The 14250-nt window shown below is 39.1% G+C and overlaps 1 protein-coding gene across 4 annotated transcripts in view; it reads right to left on the bottom strand.

Moving 5' to 3' along the window:
• The window catches only part of LOC127442888 (gastrula zinc finger protein XlCGF26.1-like), a 202061-nt gene that overhangs the window by 136874 nt on the left and 50937 nt on the right, over nt 1-14250 (bottom strand). For 2 of the 4 annotated variants that reach the window (XM_051701198.1, XM_051701211.1), the window contains exon 1: nt 3006-3154. The exons of the other annotated variants lie outside the window; for them this stretch is intronic. The gene's annotated coding sequence lies outside the window, so the exon portion shown is untranslated. Of the gene's footprint in view, nt 1-3005; nt 3155-14250 lie in introns of those variants that run through there. 4 annotated transcript variants of the gene reach the window in all.

Here is a 14250-nt window from a genome sequence, read left to right as displayed (position 1 = left end):
TTTTTACATGATAATAAATCACTATATCCACAACATATACCTATATTCACAACTTACACCTGCACAGACAATGAAGCAAATGAATAGGTGAACTTGAACTAAACACGCTAGTCATAATATGCTTAACTTGAGTTGCGTAACTTGTGTTGTGAATATGCTGTAAAACACACACTACATGCAATACAATATTCTAAACTGGCAGAACATGGAAAATGTATAAGTCTCTTGCAGTGGTTCACAACCCTGTTCCTGGAGGCCAAACAACACTGCACATTTTGTATATCTCCCTTTTTTGACACACCCAATTCAGGTCTTGGAGTCTCCACTAACAAGCTGATGAGTTGAATCAGGTGTGTTTGATTAGGGAGATATCCAAAATGTGTAGTGTTAGGGGGCTCCAGGAACAGGGTTGAGAACCACTGTGCTTGAAGAATTCAGAATACAGTAGGCCATCTTCTAAAAAGTAGCTAATACTTCATTATATGCCATTATTTCAGGAGGTCAGGTTTCACAACAATCCTTGTAGTACAGTACAGTTTTTTTTGTATGTAGCCTCTTTTAAATACAGTTGAAGTCACAAGTTTACAAACACCTTAGCCAAATACATTTAAACTTATTTTAAGAATGTGAAATGTCAGAATAATAGTTGATCATTATTTATTTCAGCTTTTCTTTCTTTCATCGCATTACTAGTGGGTCAGAAGTTTACATACACTTTGTTAGTATTTGGTAGCATTGCCTTTAAATTGTTTAACTTGGGTCAAACTTTTTAGGTAGACTTCCACAAGCTTCTCACAATACGTTGCTGGAATTTTGGCCCATTCCTCCAGACAGAACTGGTGTCACCGAGTCAGGTTTGTAGGCCTCCTTGCTCGTACACGCTTTTTCAGTTCTGCCCACAAATTTTCTATCGGATTGAGGTCAGGGCTTTGTGATGTCCACTCCAATACCTTGACTTTGTTGTCCTCAAGCCATTTTGTCACAACTTTGGAGGTATGCTTGGGGTCATTGTCCATTTGGAAGGCCCATTTGCGACCGAGCTTTAACTTCCTGGCTGATGTCTTGAGATGATGCTTCAATATATCCACATAATTTTCCTTCCTCATGATGCCATCTATTTTGTGAAGTGCACCAGTCCCTCCTGCCCAAAGGTTGGGATGGCATTCTTCGGCTTGAAAGCCTCACCCTTTTTCCTCCAAACATAACGATGGTCATTATGGCCAAACAGTTAAATTTTTGTTTCATTAGACCAGAGGACATTTCTCCAAAAAGTAAGATCTTTGTCCCCATGTGCACTTGCAAACTGTAGATTGTTTTTTTTTTATGGTAGTTTTGGAACAGTGGCAACTTCCTTGCTGAGCAGCCTTTCAGGTTATGTCGATATAGGACTCGTTTTACTGTAGATATAGATACTTGTCTACCTGTTTCCTCCAGCATCTTCACAAGCTCCTTCAGGCATTTGTAAATTGCTTCCAAGGATGAACCAGACATGTGGAGGTCCACAATTTTTTTTTTCTGAGGTCTTGGCTGATTTCTTTTGATCTCAAGCAAAGAGTCACTGAGTTTGAAGGTAGACCTTAAAATACATCCACAGGTACATCTCCAATTGACTCCAATTAGCCAATCAGAAGCTAATTGCCTAAAGGCTTGAAATCATTTTCTGGAATTTTCCAAGTTGCTTAAAGGCACAGTTAACTTAGTGTATGTAAATGTCTGATCCACTGGAATTGTGATATAGTCAATTAAATGTGAAGCAATCTGTCTGTAAACAGTTGTTGGAAAAATTACTTGTGTCATGCACAAAGTTGATGTCCTAAACAACTTACCAAAACTATAGTTTGCTAATATGATAATCTGTGGAGTGGTTACAAAATGAGTTTTAATGACTTCAACCTAAGTGTATGTAAACTTTTGATTTCAACTGTACATGTTTAAATTAAGAAAATGTTTATACTATATTAAATGTTTATATATTTTTTCAAGATGTTGGAATATTTGATTAATTTGAACTTTTACAGTTTTTTTGATATATATATGATGAAAAGTTTTTGTTAAAATGACTGAACATATGATTAAAACAAAAAAATGACACACTGGTTCTAAACTTGGAAAATAAGCGGCTAATGTTGTCTTCATGTGCTTTCAAGAATTATCCTACTTCATTTTCCCAATTTGTTCATTTTTGAAGTACAAAAACCTTCGTAACTTGTCTGTGTATAGTGATCCACCACAACCTAATTTGGACTGTAACTGTGCCTCTCCCACCAGCGACCAGCTTCAATAAATGTAATATCACCTCAAAGATATTATGCTATTGGAAAGCACACAAATTAGGATTCTAACTTAAATGTCGGCTAATGTTAATACATCGAATCGATGCTTCAAAAATATATTGATTACAAAAATGTCTTATGTGGGTTAATATTAAATGCTCTTCCTCAATTTTCATAAACAATAACCCTAGATAGTACTGTATGTTTTTAATTTCAAAGTAAAGTTAATCAAAACCTATTTGTTAGTTGAGGATGTGAGGTCATGTTTGTTCTTCAGCCAGATCTTAATAAGGAATTTATGGCCAGGCCTTAAAAATGTTAATTAAATACCCCTGTCTATGATAATGTAAATAAACACATCATTAACAGTGTTTTGATTTTTCATTTTAACATGCTAGTTACAATGAAAGTGTTAGGTAAGATATATATACAGGAAAAAAAATTGCCCCCCGTTGAGTATTCATCTGGATAATCTGGCCAATGCAAGAAACTAGTTAAAGAGCCCTGCCGTTTAAATAAACATATGTTGTTAACAAAAGCAGTCTCGGAGTATCATTTATTGAACAAAACAAAAAATCGAGTTTAATACTAACACGGGGAGTACCTGCACTTTTTTTCTTCTACTTCAAGTACTGCAGAAAACCATGTTATAATAATACAATTCGTGCATTAATTGAGTAAACGGAATAGATGTTTTAATAAACAATGTTTAATGTCTAAACCTTCACTCACCAATTTTATTGCTGCACTGTCTCTTCTATGTTTGTTCAGATATCTCAATGAAAATTCTTTAAACAGGCAGAATCCACATAAAAAACAAAATAAGCACCTACAGTAGATCTCCATATGTACATTAACACAAAAGTGAGGATCCGTGGCGCAGTCTTATGACGTCACAACTGATTCTTCTTCTTGTTTAATGGCCGTTCACGCCTTAGGAGCATTACCGCCACCTATTGCACATTAATAAAGATGCACATTTCTTTTCGAGCCGATAAGTAGGGTACTACGGGGCAAAAGGCACACATTAAAGGAATACTTCAGCCAAAAATGAAAATTCTTTCATCATTTACTCACCCTCATGCCATCCCAGCAACATGAAAATTTCCTTTAATTTTACTACAGTAACCATAACTTCACCATGGTATTATTAGTAAAAGCATAGTAACTACAAAATAAACCATGTTTACTAGTCATGGTTACTATTATATCTTAGGGTGATGTCAGCTAATGTGGGCCATTAGATCAAATGAACCAGATAAAGTTGGAGTGTCATAATTTTAGTGATTAATTAGTACTTGTTTCAACTGATTTTATTTAGACATTAAAGAGCTTTTGGGCTTAGTTGTATGTTATTACACATTTCCAACATACATTTACAGAAGATACCAGTATTAACACACAATGAGCAGTTTGGAATATGTGAATAAATGTAAATAGACATTTTAATGCTGTTCTAGATAATTTACTGTACCAAAAAGTGGCCCACTTTAGCTGACATCACCCTACTATAGTAAAACCATGGTTAATTGTTTCTAAACTATGGCTTCTGCCAAAAAGCATGGTTATTACATTAGAACCATTAGAAACTATATATATATATTTTTTTGTTGTTGTTGTTGTGAGGATAGATATTCTCAATACAACATCAGTATCGGATGTATCCGCCTATCCTTACTGTCAGGGAGACCGGGGTTGGTTGGCACACTTTTCCTACTTTGTTGAATATCTCTGGTGGAACAAACACATTCAATGCCTCCAAATATTTATTAACTTTTGTAGGGGGGGGGGGGGGGGAATAATAGGGTTCAAAACAGTGTTACTATGAATGCAAAATTTAATACATTGAAAAAGACACTCTATTAGCATAGCATAAATAATTACACATTTCCAACATTCTTTTGAATGTCTATGTACTAAAATAAAATATTTGATGCCATGAGTGTACCTTCATTTACTATTACTATTATTTTGAATGGCCATGGAAAATGAAGCAATGTGATAATTTTACCTGGTTGCAGGTAAAAGTAGTCCGTTAATTTACCTGATGAACTTTCACCTTTTGCTGACCCTTTATGCTTCTTCTAATGTGTGCTTCTAAATCACTTGCACCTTTATTAGCAACTGACACATAAGTGCCAGTTTTACTTGTCATACATTCTGCTTCCCTCGGATCTTGACCTGGACGAAAGCATGGGAATTTTTTGTGCAAATCTTCTGTAAATTTGCACTTTCGTTTGGGCATTGTTTCCACTCAGCTGTCATTTGCTGCTGCTGTCAAGCAACTGTTTGATGCCGAACACAACAGTGCTTCGCACGTTCACGGTGAGATTGACAGGCAGGAATTTGGACAATAGTTGCTGCAAGCTTCTTATAACTGACCAATTGGTGTGCGAGAAGGCGGGACTTACAAAGAGAGGTCAAAGCAATGCAAATATGCACGCACACACAATGAAGTATTAGACCAGATGCACATCATAATGCAACTAAAGCCGAATCCTGGACATTTTCACAAATTTAGAAATCCCGGCCGGACACCTTTTTAAGGTCCGAAAAAGAGGACATATCCGGGGAAAAGAGGACGTCTGGTCACCCTAACTTTTGTTAATTAATAGTGAGAGTTATGTTATGCATTTAAATCAAATCAATCAAATCAAATCACTTTATTGTCACACAGCCATATACACAAGTGCAATGGTGTGTGAAATTCTTGGGTGCAGTTCCGATCAACATAGCAGTCGTGACAGTGATGAGACATACGCCAATCTACAATAAACATCAAATTAACACAACGCAATTTAAACATCTGTTATACATAATTAAACTCGACTTAAAACATCAAATTAACACAACACAATTTAAACATCTGTTATACATAATTACACAACTTAAAACATCAAATTAACACAACACAATTTAAACATCTGTTATACACAATTACACTCAACAATATACAATAATAACATACATTGCACAGTATACAATATGCTGTTTTTGTTTTTTTTTTTTGTTTTTTTTTTGTTTTTTACTATATAGATACTATATAGATACACATTATTCAATAAAAATTAAAATATATATGAAAAAAGTATATATATAGAATGTACAGTATTGTACTGTATTGACATTCAGGCTGTCGGTTGATAGTCAGTTGTTAAGAGAGACATAATATAATGACAGTAATATAATTTATGACAGTCCGGTGTGAGATAAAAGAGTAATAAAGTGCAGGGATGATGTATTTTGATCGTGGGAGATCAAGAGTTCAGAAGTCTGATTGCTTGGGGGAAGAAGCTATCATGGAGTCGGCTGGTGCGGGTCCTGATGCTGCGATACCGCCTACCTGATGGTAGCAGTGAGAACAGCCCATGGCTCGGGTGGCTGGAGTCTCTGATGATCCTCCGAGCTTTTTTCACACACCGCCTTGTATATATTTCCTGGAGGGAGGGAAGCTCACCTCCGATGATGTGTTTGGCAGTTCGCACCACCCTTTGCAGTGCTTTGCGGTTGTGGGCAGTGCTATTGCCGTACCAGGCGGAGATACAGCCAGTCAGGATGCTCTCCACAGTGCAGGTGTAGAACCGTGTGAGGATGTGGCGGTTCATTCCAAACTTCCTCAGCCGTCTCAGGAAGAAAAGGCGCTGATGAGCCTTCTTCACAACGACTTCAGTGTGGACGGACCATGTGAGTTCCTCAGTGATGTGGACACCCAGGAACTTGAAGCTGCTGACTCTCTCCACTGGTGCTCCATTGATGGTGATTGGACTGTGTTCTCTGTCTTTTCTCCTGAAGTCCACCACAAGCTCCTTTGTCTTACTGACGTTGAGGGAGAGGTTGTGCTCCTGACACCAGTGTGTCAGAGTGTGCACCTCCTCTCTGTAGGCTGTTTCATCATTGTCAGTGATCAGACCTACCACCGTCGTGTCATCAGCAAACTTAATGATGGCATTGGAGTTATGTGTTGCCACACAGTCATGTGTGTACAGGGAATACAGTAGTGGGCTGAGAACACAGCCCTGCGGGGCTCCAGTGTTGAGGGTCAGTGATGAGGAGATGTTGCTGCCTATTCTAACCACCTGGCGTCTGCTTGACAGGAAGTCCAGGATCCAGCTGCACAGCGAGCTGTTTAAGCCCAGAGCCCGGAGTTTCTCATCTAGCTTGGAGGGCACTATGGTGTTGAATGCTGAGCTGTAGTCTACAAACAGCATTCTCACATAAGTGTTCTTTTTTTCCAGGTGGGAGAGAGCAGTGTGTATTGTAGATGCAATGGCATCATCAGTGGAGCGGTTGTTGCGGTAAGCAAACTGCAGCGGGTCAAGATTGAGTGGTAATACAGAGCAGATGTAATCTCTGATTAGTCTCTCAAAACATTTGCTGATGATGGGGGTCAGAGCAACAGGACGCCAGTCATTTAAACAAGTTATTTTCGATTGTTTTGGAACAGGCACAATGGTGGATGTTTTAAAGCATGTGGGGACTACAGACAAAGAGAGGGAAAGGTTGAAAATGTCCGTAAAAACACCAGCCAGCTGGTTCGCGCACGCTCTGATGACGCGGCCCGGAATGCCGTCTGGACCCGCGGCTTTGCGGATATTCACCCGTCGGAAGGATCGGGTTACATCCGCTACAGAGACGGAGAGTGAACTAACCTCTGTAGCTTCGGCCGTGAGATCTCTCTCCGTGAGGGCGGTGTTATTTCCCTCGAAACGAGCATAAAAAGTATTTAGCTCATCCGGTAGAGAGGCAGCGGTGTTCATGGCGGAGTTTTTATTCCCTTTAAAGTCCGTGATGATGTTAATTCCCTGCCACATGCTTCTAGAGTTGGTGGTGTTAAACTGTCCTTCAATCTTACTCCTGTACTGGCGTTTTGCTGTTTTGATAGTTTTTCGGAGGGCATAACTGGCTTGTTTATGCTCCTCCGCGTTCCCGGAATTAAAAGCGGAGGTCCGCACATTAAGTGCTGCGCGAACATCGCTGTTGATCCACGGCTTCTGATTCGGATAGATTCGCACAGTTCTGGTCGGAATCACTTCCTCTACACACGTTCTGATGAAGCACATTACGCTATCAGCGTAAAGCTCGATGTCGTCATCAGAGGCGGACCGGAACATCTCCCAGTCCGTGCGATCAAAACAGTCTTGTAGCGTAGAGTATGATTGGTCCGACCAGCACTGGATCGTTCTGAGGGTGGGTGCTTCCTGTTTCAGTTTCTGCCTGTAAGCGGGCAGAAGCAGAATGGAAGAGTGGTCCGATTTGCCAAATGGTGGGCGGGGGAGGGATTTGTAGCCATCCCGGAACGGAGAGTAGCAATGGTCCAAAACCCGGTCCCCTCGTGTGTTGAAACTAATGTGCTGATGATATTTTGGTGCGACTGATTTTAAACTGGCTTTATTAAAGTCCCCGGTCACAATGAACGCGGCCTCAGGGTGCGCGGTTTCCTGCTCACTTATACTCCCATACAGTTCCTTGAGTGCCCGGTCTGTGTCGGCTTGTGGGGGGATGTACACAGCTGTGATAATGACCGCTGTGAATTCCCTCGGTAGCCAGAATGGTCGACACAGAAGCATAAGAAATTCCAGATCAGGAGAACAGAAAGACTTGATAGAATGTATGTTCCTCTGATCACACCAGGATTTGTTGATCATAAAACATACACCACCTCCTCTAGTTTTACCTGAGAGGTCTTTCGCTCTGTCCGCTCGGAGCATGGAGAACCCCGCGGGTTCAATGGCTGAGTCTGGAATCTCCGCAGACATCCAAGTTTCCGTAAGGCAGATAACGCAGCAGTCCCTCGTCTCTCGTTGGAAAGAGATCCGCGCTTTCAGCTCGCAGAGCTTGTTATCCAGAGACTGAACATTTGCCAGTAGAATAGTGGGTAGCGGGGGTCGATTTGCGCGGCGTCTTACTCTGATGAGAACGCCGGCTCTGTTTCCCCTTTTCCTCCTGCGTTTCCGCGGCCGTGCTGCCCAGACAAAGGGCTCCGCTTGCGTGTTTGTAAACAGCGGGTCGGCATTGAGGAATGTGAAGTCCGGTTTACGGTGTGAGATCGCTGAGCCAATGTCCAAAAGTGTTTGTCTGTCGTAGACAATAAGGCAGGCAACATCCAAGACAAAAAACATAAGAATTGTAAACAAAACAAACAAACCATTGCTAAGTTGTGTCGGAGCTCGCAACGCAGCAGCCATACTCGGCGCCATCTTGAGTCCACTCATTATATATTGGGGTTAGTTGGTACAGTGTTAAAACACTATAGTTTTTAAGAGAGAAGCAACACAGAAAAATGAACAAGTTTTTTTTTTTAAACTAGGACAAAACAGAACAACACATGTTTGTCTTCTTTCATTAATATGAGTAATGATTATGTAATTAACACAATTTTATTGATATTAGTATGATTTAAAAAAAAAGTAAAATATATAAACTTAAATAAAACAAATATATATAAATCTTTACTTAAACTTGATAAATGTAAAACATTTTTAATAACAAATGAACGGGACTAAGTGTATCATTGCCTTGAACTGTGAGTATGTGTAATAGGCCTAATAATAATATTTATAGTCATTATACTTTTAATGAAAAGGGAGGAGTTGACGTGATGGCAAAATGAGCAGATTTGATTGGATAGTTGCACAAAAAAAAAAAAAAGCAGAAAAAAAAGAAAGAAAACAGACATATGCACTTCATACCTTTACCAGAAATGTCCCAGATTAATCAGGCATGTGATTGGCAAAGGACACAAAAACAGAAAAAGGTACAGAGCAAAGACAGCGACTTACCCACAAGCCGCAAAAAAAAAAAAAAAAAAAAACGACTTATACACTTCATACATTTTTCAGTTTCCAGAAATGTACCAGACTAATAAAGACTGCAAACAAAATGTTTTATTTCATATTTTCTTAAATGAATTCTTCAGAAACACATAGCTATTGGTCAGCACAAAACCGCCCAAATGTAGTACAGAAGTTATTAGTAAGTTTTTAAGTCTCTTTGCCTTTGCTGCAAGCTTCATTAAAGCTTTCACATGCCTTTTCTGCTTTTCTGTCTTCTGAGACCTGCATTGCCCATGATAGATCAGTGACATGTTTCATGATTGCTGCATCTCTAGCCAACATCTGGAAAGGGATCACTTTCACAAGTTTTGCGATTTGAATTTGAATATGGTAAATGTTGGATCATTTAATTTTGTTGCGCAGCTCAGTGTGTGCCTCCTTTAGAGGGTGCCGCTCTCTCACGCAGCGCTGACTGAAACAGACAATGCAGATGCAGCATTTTGTGGTCATATCGCAATTTCAATTAGGGATTTGTGCAACGATTAATTTCACTAAAGTTCCAATGGAAAATTGGTAGTTGGCTAGTCTAAAAAGTAAGAAACCACCAGAAAACAGTCAAAATGATAGAAATTTAAAAAAGAGTGTATATGCGACCCATTTGAATATAATTCGTATATTATTCCAACAGCCTAATCCAATACTAAATGCCACTGATAAAGGGCAAATATCTGCAACATACTGCATTGTATAATGATCATTGTAAACTAAACAGACAACGATGACAGACATTCACAAAATCAACATTAGCCAATATAGGCATATTTGTTGAAAACAACAGAGTGAATAGGCAGTGCAGTACCAATAAAAGAAAACCTTATAGCCTGGTGAACAAAATTCACTAAGTAAAAGTTATTCAGCATATTTTAAGTCAGCACATTGTTGAAAATAATTACAGGTATGCAAAGTCTAAACAATGCACTGAAAAGTTGTGATTATTTTGCCATGTGCATTAGGATCTACTACAAAAAAAATGACAGCTGTTCAAACAGTTAGAACAGTTATGAAGTAAAAAAAAAAAAAAGGATAAAAAAATAGACAAAGAGAAACGTAACCCATATACGTATATTGTCATAAAATATGGCAACCACTCACAGAATAAAAGATATTTAACCAGCCGGCACTTCATTAAAAATTAACCTACTTGATAAACAAAGTAAAAAAATAATATGTGGAAAAAATAGGCATACTGTAGGCCAGGGCTAGTCAACTGGCACCCGCAGGCCAAATCCGGCCCGCCAGTCTGTCTGGCCCTCCAACTGATTTTTGATAAAACTGCCTCACCATCTGAAATATCAGAACGCTTCTTGCAGGCGCAGGCCTCAGCAATCAACGTTGAGTTTCACCAGAGACTATTTAGCAGAGACGAGCCACTTCTATTAAAAAGAAAGGGAGAAACTGGAACACCCAACCAAGAAGCTCTAGCACCCAACGGTCAACGGATGTAGATAGGAAGTCCCGCCTTACAGGTAAAAGAGCCAATAACCTTTTAGACACAGACATCACCTGTCAATCATCTCGAGAATGTGCATGTGCATTAGCCATACACGCCAGGAAAAAATGCATTTTTAGGGTAATCTGAGGTAAAAAAAAAAAAAAAAAAGCACAATTTATGATACCAGCATTGTCTGATTTTACTGCTGGTTTGAAATATGTTCTTTGATCGTAATCTTGACCGACCGTTTTGAGATTTCGGTGTTCCCTCATTCAAGTAGATAGGAGCGGCACTGGCATGACTGGAAATAGTCTCCTGGGAGCGTTCCAAAGATGGTCGACAGTGGACTGACTTGCTAGAAAGACTTTGGATTAACAGCGCTCATTGGCACGTGCGACAGCATTCAGCCGTCATCCAGACTGGAGCATGTGTTTAAGCCTTTCTGGCGATAGTTTAATTTCACTGCTTTGCTAAACATGGATCGCACCGTTTAGGTGAGCATTTGATCGCGTCTTTTTCAATAAAATGTATTTATATAAATTGCTTAGTTGTAAATCTACAGATGTAAAGAAATGATCACCGCAGTTGATACAGAATGTTGTCAGCACTTAAGCAGATCTTAGGCAACAAAAGAGAAATTGATTATGAAAACCGAACATTCAACAAAAATGTTTGACGTGAAAAGTTTGCTTTTATTCACTATTCTTGAAGTGTCAAACGGCCGTGTCTCATCAGTTCAGGGTTGGAAGTGCTGGTAAAAACAGTGATCTGTGAAACTGAACCTGCAAATATCCTGATTATATTTGGTTCTATACAGCTGCGAGTCAGCCCTCTCAGTCATGAACAGCATCAATTCAGCTTTTTCTTCTTTTGCCAATGATTAACCGCACAAATTTCTGGCTCCTGCACTGGCTATTGTGTGCAAATTCACAATATTTGCAGGACTAATATTCTTCACTGTATAGGATGATAGTTTATAGAGAAAAATGGAAGAATAGACATTTTATCTCTTTTTTTTTCCAAAAAGAAAATTGAATTTAAATGCATTAAGTAAACATGACATTTCTATATGGCCATTGTTTTCATGTGGGTTGATATTGTGAGAGGGCTTTAGCAGTTCTAAATGTTCCTCCTCAGTTTTCATAATTTGTAAACAATAGCGCTAAAATGCTAAAATTATTATTATGTTGGTTTTTTGTTGGTTTTTCAGCCAGATCTTATGAAGAAATTTATGGCCAGACCTTAAAAAGTTATAATTCAATATACAGTATACCCTGTGACTATTTTGATATGAATAAATACACAGTATTAAAGGTGTTTTTTTAAGTAACATATTACTTGCAATGAAAGTGCTAGCTAAGATGAATACTGAAAAAATGTTGGCCCCTGCAAAGTTTTCATCTGGATAATCTGACCCCCACAAGAAAGTAGTTGAAGAGTCCTGCTGTAGGCCTACATAACCTACAATAGCCATTTACCACTTACTCAGACCATACATTTTTGTTGAGCGAAATAAACGTGAACATGTTCTGGTGAAAGACGGGACAGACCTGGCTGATGTGATTAATCTGTGCACCTGAAAAAACCCACTTGGCTGGAACAGAAGTTGCAGGCATGCACAGATTTAAAGAGGACTCCAGTGGAAGGGGCCTGGGTGGCTCAGCGAGTATTGACGCTGACTACCACCCCTGGAGTCGCAAGTTCAAATCCAGCCAGGTGTGCTAAGTGAGTGACTCCAGCCAGGTCTCCTAAGTTTATTATATGAAGTTTATTTATATGAAGTTTTCGCACCTGTATTCCAATCTACATCTTGATGTAATCCTTCCTCATGATCACGCAGTGTGATTTCATCAGCTGAATGGGAGACTAAACACTACTAAAGTGTGACGAGACTCACGCTGCTCGTGCAAGCAATTCGCACATCACAAGCTGATCAACTATTTAGCTCTTTTCTGTGAATCGCACCTGCAAAATCCTAAAACTTTATTTCAAGGTTTAATTTATATTATGAATAGACTCAGATTTTTTAACCCCATGATGTGGGTTTATTTTTTCTCTTTTAATCGTTTAATGTAATTTTGAATGTGACTTTGGTTTAAGGAGGGTGTACCTGTATGCTGGGTTGGAAACCTCACGGATGAATAGTGGTGTTTTCCTTATTACATGATGTGTTGTTCTGAAAGCAAAAAGAAACAAATGAAACATGGAATGTAGGCTGTCATCCACACAGACTGACCGAAAACAAAGCGAGCACGTTTACTTGCGCGGTTAACCGAAAGTGAAGCTCTGCTGGCTCGTGATGCGTGAATGGCTTGCACGCGCTGCACGAGTCTGTTGAGTATACTGCAGTCTCGTCACATTTTAACTTTTTGTTTAGCCTCCCATTCAGCTGCGTGATCATGAGGAAGGATTACTTCAAGATGCAGATTGGAATGCAGGTGCGGAATTTTTAGAAATAAAATGGTCTACTCCTCTCTCTTCGTTGCTGGCATGCCAGTGATTACCCCTCTGCATGCCAATGCTGACCCCTGCGCTAGATGGCTTTTAAGATAGTGACGTCTGAGGGATCTGATATCATGCGCATTCAGAAGTGGTTTATGGCCTAGCCCTTTATGCATGGAGATTTAACCTGATTCTTTGAATCTTTTAACTATATTGTGCACTGTTGAGGGTGACATGCCCAAAATCCTTCAACTTTTTCTTTCATTCCAATTGGGGAACATTGGTCTCATCTTTTAGAATGTGTTGCATGATCTGATTTGAAATTCAAAACAAAAATAATAAAATTCACGGTAAACCGTTAAAAAAAAAAAAAAGCATTCAATATAGCACAGGGTGAATAGAATTTAAAAATCACTCCTTTTTATTTTTATTAGAATTTTCCATACTGTCCCAACTTTTCTGAATTGGGGTTGTACATGCTCTCATGACAGAATTGTGCAGTTTCCTGAATTAAGGACATGACACATCTTACCTTACACTCCCTAACAAGGTTTAGATCATTTTTATTTCTGGTAATGTAAAAAAGTACAACAGCAAAATATACAATCATTAAACAATAACACACTACACTTTATTTAAGGAATAAGGTACAAGAGGCCAAGCTATAATGTGAATATAGTCACGGCTGAAAGGAGATATTAGGCACAATGTGAAGTGGAGTGCCTGCACCCAATTCAGCCGTGACTATATTCATAATATGACAAAGTCTAGAGTGCCTTTTTGCTTTTTAAAATAGATACTTATTTTTAAGTAAAATCGTTAAATGGCATCTTTCCGCAAGAAGATAGTGGCTGTTTCCTTAATGTGCGTTCTTATGTTCGTGGACTCGCTCAATGTCATCATCCACTACCAAAGATCAATTCCAATACTCAAGAACGCAAGTACCAAGAATGCATAAAATGACCCATATGTGTTCTTAATCAGGCCGAACCTTGAGTATGCATCGGATGGGGACTTGTGGGCAAGAACCCATTTGAAGTCCCAGAATTCATAGCGGCACTACAGTGGCAGATGAAGGACATTTGTCATGTTCGTTGACGGCTCTTGAGAGTAGTTATACTCCATCAACATGTGTTGAGCATCTTTTTAATTAAGTAATAAAGCATGATGGAAATGAGCGTTAACAGACTTTCAGAGTATCACTAGTCCTACGAAACCTCACTGGTGTGATGATAATACGGGTGTCACTGGTGTATGATGATAATGCCAG

The sequence above is a fragment of the Myxocyprinus asiaticus genome, chromosome 6 (genome assembly GCF_019703515.2).
Source record: "Myxocyprinus asiaticus isolate MX2 ecotype Aquarium Trade chromosome 6, UBuf_Myxa_2, whole genome shotgun sequence".
Lineage (NCBI taxonomy): Eukaryota > Metazoa > Chordata > Actinopteri > Cypriniformes > Catostomidae > Myxocyprinus > Myxocyprinus asiaticus.
Note: the sequence above shows the minus strand (reverse complement) of the source record. Positions and strands in the feature narration are given on the sequence as shown.